Source organism: Triticum aestivum, chromosome 6A (genome assembly GCF_018294505.1).
Source record: "Triticum aestivum cultivar Chinese Spring chromosome 6A, IWGSC CS RefSeq v2.1, whole genome shotgun sequence".
NCBI classification, from domain to species: Eukaryota; Viridiplantae; Streptophyta; class Magnoliopsida; order Poales; family Poaceae; genus Triticum; species Triticum aestivum.
In genome coordinates this window covers 617,868,687-617,877,061 of record NC_057809.1, presented here as the reverse complement: position 1 = coordinate 617,877,061, position 8,375 = coordinate 617,868,687, and positions in this window count along the sequence as shown.

The window sequence follows — 8,375 nt, the reverse complement described above, 5'->3', positions numbered from 1 at the left end:
TGCGGCGTCAGAATAATAATGCAACCTTTGCTTTGCTTTGCTTTCACCACCTTCCCAGCAGCTAGCGGCAGTGAACAGTGATGGATGGATCGTAACGTACGCGCGCAGAGAGAATTTTCATGTCTCTGTTTTCTTGCACCGCGCGCGTGCATGAATCCTGTTACACTCCATTATTTACCTGGGGTGTGTGAGATGCTGATCTTGCGATGGTGCGAGGGACAATTGTAATGCTTGCTAACTCTCTCAGGCTGATCACTCGTCAGTAATTTTGCTACTACCACTTTAAAGATAAAGATTACTTCTAGATGGTCGATCGACACCACACGCTTTAATCATGCCACTAATTATTCATCGTCACTCTTTAATTAGCAGAAACGTGCACTAAGGCTAGGGTACATGCATGAGCACGGTGACTCACTCAATTATACGTACACCTGGGATGATTAACTGTCAGTGGCAAGCACAAATAATTACTCCTGGCTAGCTAGTGTGTGGTGTGAATTGTGATGATGATGTTGACATGACAATGTGATGAATGGATTAATAATTGGCTACTAGGCGCAGGTGCAGTGAGTGAATGATGGATGGATACGAATGATGGCGAGCACTCATCTTTCTAGGCGCCTGCAGGTGCTGGGTGCCTTCCTTTCTTTCAGTCAATCTGCAGTGATGCCGCAGGCGGTTGCCGGGCTCGGAAAAGGGGCTTCGAAAAGATTTGCACCAAAAGCCCAAGAGAATGTTGTGTTGTTGTTGTTGTGTGGCCCGGGAGGCCGGGAGCGGCGGGAGGGGAAAGCTTAAGATTATCTATCTAGAAGATGATGATGATGCATATGCATCCATGCTCAACAGTTTTACTTCCACTCTGATTTCATTTTTGTTATTACTGCATGCGGCCGGACTCTAGTGTGAGTGAGCTGAGCAGTGGTGGCCACCACACACAGCATAGCCATGCATGCATAAAGCAAGGCAAAGCAAAGCAAGGAGACGGCAGCTTTAATTAGTTTGCCATGCACGCACGCAGTGCAAGCTTTTCTGTATGTTTTGTTGCTGTACACATGCAGTTAGATCTGTCATGGCTCATGGCCACCACACAGACAGAGCTGAGGTGAGTAGAAGTAGATATCGAAGGTGCGGTCCGTGATAAAATTGTCCAGCAACTAAGCTCGATGAGGGAAGGTATTTTCGACGAAATTGTGTTTGAGCATTGCCCTAGGGAAGCTAGATCAGTGTTTTTTTTAGGGAAAGTGTCAGTTTCTTTCTGATGAATCTTGTACTTGGGTCGACGAACCCCTAGGGTCCTCCCAATTAACGCTTCTTAGTTATGAACGATGTGACCTTGGTTAGTGATAATATAACCTGACGGTGTTACGTACGACATGATAATATGATATGACGTGATGGTGTGTGTTAGCTTAGATTGATAATTCAGCTAGCTAGCAAGTTGTAGCTATGTGTCAGTTAAGGAGAGAGCTGGAATCTCGGGAACCGTATGATATTGGCAATTGAAGGAGGCCAAACACGTCAAGATCGAACACTGTACGTCTAAGCTAGCTCATCCAGCTAGGCTAGCTACTGGCTAAATGGTGTACCCGTGGAAAATTAGTTGATAGCCAGCTTAGCTATGGAGTGCGTAGGATGAGATCTACGTAGCTAGGAAGAAGTGGGCAGTAGCACGAGAGGTTGTCTGGATTCTGAAAGCGCGCGATTGGTCGTCCATGGATTGGTGGCACCACACCAGCACTGGCACGGCGCCACGTCCATCCATCATACCATCCATCCAGAGACAAAAGGTGTTCAGGTTGTTGCGACATCAGGCTCCATCCATAGCTGCATCCTTTGTGTGTAGTGTGTTTTTCTTCTTTCGCGTAGAAAAACAACATTTTTTAGGCTTCTGGAAGACTAAGTTACAATCGGTGACTGTCGACGGGGGAGGGGTAGTGGGGGAACATGGAAGATGGTTAATGGGAGGGAGACGGAACTAGGGTAGGGGGTCGGGCAGGTGACGCCGTGGGCAAGAGAAGACTACTCCGTGCCCATAAGGGGGTCATAGCAGCGAGGAGGGGGCGTCGAAGACTAGAAGCAGAAGCGCAGCCAGGGGCGCGGCTATGTGTTGCCTGCAACGACTCCTAACGCAGGGTTGTCAATAGGGAGGCGTTGCTGGGCCAGACTGGTAAGAACGTGGCCGCGTCAGGTTGACATCACTATGACTTCACCTATGCTTTCTTTCTTGCTTTGTCTAAAACAACCATTTTTTTCTTTATCTGCACATTTTAGCTTTTGTTTTTTGTTTTTCTTTTATTGCTTATATTCGAAATATTGTAAATATGTATTAAAATAAATTACTTTGAAAAATCTTAATCATGCATTGGAAAATGTTAAACGTGTGTAGAAAAAATGTTAATCATTTGTACCAAAATTGTTTATTACATTTCAAAAAAGCCACGTGTTAAAAAATGCTCATGCATTTTAACAAAAATGTCTATACAATATATAAAAATGTTCATGTAAACCAATAAAATACTTCATACATTCAGAAAATGTACGTTCAATTTTAGAAAATGTCAAGAGTTTCAAAAATGTGTTTGAGACATTATCAGAAAATTACATATAATGTAGAAAATGTTTCATACCATTAAGTAAATGTACAAAACATTTGGAAGAAAAATTCCAGTGGTTCAACAAAATGTTCATGAAATTTTGAAAATGATTATACAATGCACAACATTCAATAGCTTAAAAATATGTTCATTTCCACTAAAAATGTACATGAAATTTTAAATAAATATTCATGTGTGTCCAAAAAACGTTCGTGATTTTTGAAAAATGTTTATACTCCCTCTGTAAAGAAATATAAGAGCGTTTAGATCACTAATATATTTCTTTACGGAGGGAGTACAATATAAAGAAATGATTGTGTAACTTTTAAAAATGTTTATTGTCATGAACAAAATGTGCACCATGTACAATAAGGGTGGCTATTGCACCATTTTCCCCCTGAGTTTTTTTAGAACCATTTTTTCCCCTTGAGTAGTTGCACCAACTCAATTTTTGTTTTTCATCAAGGCTGCAGTGGTTTAAGTTTACGGCCCACTAGCGCAATGGCCTTACTGGGGCCGCCAAAAGAAACATTCGCTCACTACCTCGGCCTCTCTAAATTAGCTTTGACTAAAGTCAAAATTTATGAAGATTGACCAAATTTATAAGAAATAATATCAACATTCAATGGTGAATCCAATGGTATTGATTTGGCTGTGTATATGTTGACATTTGTTTGCTATAAACTTGGTCAAACTTTATAAAGTTTAACTTTAGAAACATATAATATGCAAAGTAAACCGAAGGGAGTAGATACAAAGGCAGAGGGAAACCCTTTTTCGTCGATGCAAACAGGGGCGGATCCAGCCCAGCCCAGCGCCCTGGGCCCCCTTCGTATACTGTAGCAATTGCTACAGTATTTTCGCTACAGTCCCTGAAGGAAATGGGCCTCACGCCCCGGGCCTGCCCCCCCCCCCCCCCCCCCCCCCCCGGCTTGGGGCCTAGATCCGCCACTGGATACAAAGGCGGGGTCAGTGATAGAGCTAGCAGCTAAGCTCGACGAGGGCCAATATTTTCGACGAAATTGTCTTTGAGCATTGTCCAAGGGCTAATATGGTTGCACACATGCATGAGGTAGCTAGATCTGCGTCTTTTTTAAAAAAAACATAGGGGTTTCAACTTTATTAAGCCAAGACAGAAACCAACATAGACAATTCACAACTCTCGTTGGCAACCAAAAGTAGCTGCGGTAGCATAACTCCCAAACACACGCGTGCATGGATCAGGCATTCAGCAATATAACCGCTAAAACACAACAAAACAGTTCCTTGGCAAATGGCCAACATAGATATGTGTCTTCTTCTTTAAGAATCTTGTAGGACTTGGGTCGATGAACCCCCTAGAGTGTCCTAGAGTCCTCCTAATCAACGATTCTTATGACTGATGTAACCTTGGTTATTCATTAATGAATAACAATGGCTTCCCGTAAAAAAGGTTAATTATATATATCCTGATGGTGTCATGTACGACATGATAATATGATATGACATGATGGTGTTATATGTACGAAATGATAATATGATATGCCATGATGGTGTGTGTTAGCTTCATTGATAATTAAGCTACCTGGTTGTAGGTATGTGTCAGTTAAGGAGAGAGCTGGAATCTCGGGAACGGTACATGTTGGCAAATGAAGTAAGCCAAACGCGCGCGTCAAGATCAAACTGTACGTCTAATCTACCTCATCCAGCATTCCAGCTAGGCTAGCTAATGGTGTAGTAGAAAGTATCTACGTAGGATGAGATATACGTAATACTCCCTCTGTCTCAAAATATAAGAACGTTTTTATATTATTATAGTGTCAAAAATGTTTTTATATTTTGTGACGGAGGGAGTAGCTAGTAAAAAGAAGTGGCCGGTGGCACGAGAGGGTGTCTGCTAGCTGGCAATGGCATGGCGCCACGTCCATCTATCGTACTCTTCCAGGGACAAAAGGCGTTCAGGTTGTTGCGCCGTCAAGCTCCATCCATCCATCCAAGGCTTGTGCAATGTCGCTTTTATGTTTTTCTTTCTTTCTTTCCTTTCTTCTTTCTTTCAGAGTAAAAACACATGTAAAACTACACGACCACTGGTGGGGCCAAATCATTTTTTTTAGCATCAGTATAGACACAAGTGCTCATATACACGCGCATACACTCACCCCTATGAACGCACACACGCACACCCTACACCTATGAGCACCTCCGAGAGACTGAGCCGGCATATCATCTTGAGATTTACGAAGTCACCGTAGGCGCCTCGTCGTCGAGGGGAACGTCTCCTCCCACTGAAAGCGCATCGCCGGAAATCCTGAAATAAATCCAGGAATAATACGAGTATCAGGATTTGAACCCTGGTGGGTTGGGGATACCACTGTCCACCTAACCAACTCAACCACAGGTTGATTCGCGTGGGGCCAAATCGTTTGAAGATACTAGCACCGATCATGTGGTAATCCATGTTCGCTCGAGTCTTACACCAAGAGTAGTGACTTGGGCACAGTCAGGGCCGATGCACGTGTAGTAACCTTTGTTTGCGTGGACTAAACATATTTAAAAACACTAATTCATTGCTCGTGCATTGCTATGAGAGCATATACATATTCTACCATAGTCGATAGTTGATAGTTGATCGTCAATAGTCAAGAATATCTGACGTATTAGGCGGCACTCTTCGAGCCTTGTTAGGCCATCAGTGTTTTTCGTCGTTGAGTTAGCAGTTGTCAGTCTTTCTTCTTTCTTTCTTTTTTTGAGAAAAGGCTCAGCAAGCCATTAGTATTACATAATCCCAGAGAGATTTTACAATCCTCCTTAAGTAAAATAATCCTTAAGGGAGAGGGAACATCTCCTAACGTAATGTGGTCACCGTTCCTTCTAGCTAGAGGTGATAGTTCATGCGCCATCTTGTTCCTGGTTCTCTTCACGGCTTGTATGGAAATCTCCTTGAACTGTTCCATGAGATACCATGTGTCCGTGACCAGGGGAAAGAGCAAAGATTGGTTTCTCGATTTGTTGTCCAGGATAGCTTGTACACTAGAGCAGTCTGTCCAGGATAGCTTCTTCAGTTCAGAGAGACCACCAAGCTCTCCATAACAGAAGGAGTATCTTACTAGTACGTAGTACATACGTCGGCCGCACATGAGAGAAAGAGTGATCCCCATGCTCAATACGTGGTGCCAAAAGAGAGAAAGAGATGGAATTAACTCATTAAACTAATTATACTTATTTTGTGCAACCAGAGTTTTCTACACATATCGTTGCTATTGTGAACTTGTAGTGTACTGCACGAAACACTTTTTGGTAAGTATGTCTTGTGCCGTGCAACTAAAATATCACATGATTGACATGACTCTGTTTTAGTTGCTCTGCACAGAAAGAGTGTATGATTCACTCGCCTCAGGCGCCCAGCAGCAAAAAGCAACAGATTCACACACGGGGATACTAGACCCCTCGAGCATCAAGATTCATGCAGAACATGCGGCCACAAAAGATAACCTGAAGGAAAAATGAAAAACAGATGGAAAAAACATAGAAAAAGTGTATTTGTATTGTTAGATCCACTCATTATATAGATAACGATCTTGCATGTATTCTAGTGGGTCCGCTGTCAGGGTAGCTATAGAATATTTGCCGAGATATTTAGCTATTTGGATGCCACTACATTTTGTATATTATATTAAGTGTCAAACCTGAATTTATTGGTGAATATGGCCCATTATATTTGCTTACACTCAGGGAAACTATATTTATATATTTGATATGTGTGATCTCTCTAATCTTGGTACAATATTCTAACGATAAATATGTACATTTGAATGTCACTACATATAGAATCATCATAATATATTCAACTACGCAGCTTAATTTATCGATGAATGTGGTACTTTGAATTTGCTAAGAGTTAGGGAAATGGATTTCTTAATATCTCAAACCAAAATCACCATACAAAATATGTCTCCACTCTTTAGTTTAATACAGACAAGAGCATTTGTAAAGATATATAATTTTTATCCTTTGTATTTGTGAGAACCGCTATATTCAGATATTGGAGAGTATTTAGCATTATCTTGGACGTAGTTTATGTCGAGTACTTTGAGAAACAGCAAAAAGCAAAATAAAAAAACATGTATATACTTATAAGATGTATTAATAAGCAAATACAATATATTTTATGGTAAAATAACTAAGTTAAAAAATAAAATAGTTTAATACAAATAATGAATAAACGAATAACACTCTGTTTGGATGTAGACATTCAAGGCCTTGGAATTGAATTGGCTTCAATATCAAATCAATGAGACATTAAGGACAGTATAACCACGCCTAATCCCTGCCCTCACAGCGATTTGCATCTCTGGCCATCCATTTTGGCGATCTAGAAGTTTCTGCCCGTTAGATCTGAGTGCACTTTCGTCTGGGCTAATTGTGGAGATTAATGTCCCAACTGTCTAAGGGGCTGCTGCTCCAGTTTGGGCCGCCTCTCGCAGCCTAGTTTGGATGAATCCGAACCCACCACCTGATGTAGGGTGGAAACCCTAAGGCTGATTTTTCATGATTAGAGATGATTCTCACAAAGAACGCGAAGAACACGAGGGAAACTAGAGGGAACACTCAAATCAACAAGAAACGATCACACATTTTGCTAGATCTGAACACACAACGAGATACACGATCCAAAAACAAGAAAGGAAAGATATAAAGGTAACTAGTTCATCTCCGTGAGGAGGCATTGAATCCGCGAGGGATCTTCCCTTGAGGTGTCTTGAATCCAAGCGTGGATATTCTCTGTAGAAGCTGCAGTCTCTCGATGGAGTAGAACCACAAGGATGAGCCAAGCTCTATCTCTAAAATGAGCTAAATCAATGCTAACCCTAAAATGAGGAAGGTGGAGCAATATATATAGTCTAGGGCCACGAAGGGGTAAGTGAGGAGTACATGGGCTTCGGCCCAACAAACTGTGCGCAGATAGGTGCCGGACGTCCGGTGGGTTCCGGTCGTCCGATGGCTCGTGGGTGTCCGAATGTCCGGAAGTCGTCAGACTTCCGTCGTTTTGGCTCTGGTTCGGCGTTCTCAGATATCCGGAGGCTGGCGGTCGTCCGAGCGCTGGGGAGTGTCAGGCGTCCGGTCTGGGTCGATCGTCTGGTCGCTGTAGACTTGGCCTTCATTGTTGTACTGGCAGACTGGACCTCCAGGCGTCGGACGTCCAATAAGGCCCGGTCGTCCGGTGGCTGTTGGACGTCCGAGAGCTGTAGCTTTCTGGCAACTCTTTATCTTGGTCTGATTCATCGCCTTCTCGTCCAATGCTCCTAGTTGCTTCCTGTTCTTCCTCTTGGTTCCTGGTAACTTTGTTGGAGGGGTCGGGGTGGGGGAGTCGTTGAAACATACCACGGTAACTTCTATGCAAATAACATGATAACTCACACATCGTAGACATGATAAATTATGTACCCAGTCCTGGTAATTAACTTTGTCGGCGGGGGTAGGGGTGGGGGAGTCGTTCAAACATACCACGGTAACTTCTATGCAAATAACAAGATAACTCACACATCATAGACATGATAAATTATGTACCCAGTCCTGATAACTTTATCGGCAGGGGCAGGGTGGGGGTGGGGGGGGGGGTTCGTTCAAACATACCACGGTAACTTCTATGCAAATAACATGATAACTCACATATCGTAGATATGATAAATTATGTACCAAATCCTGGTAACTTTGTCGGCGGGGTAGGGGTGGGAGGAGTTGTTGAACCATACCATGATAAGTCTTATGCAAATAACATGATAATTCACACATCGCAGA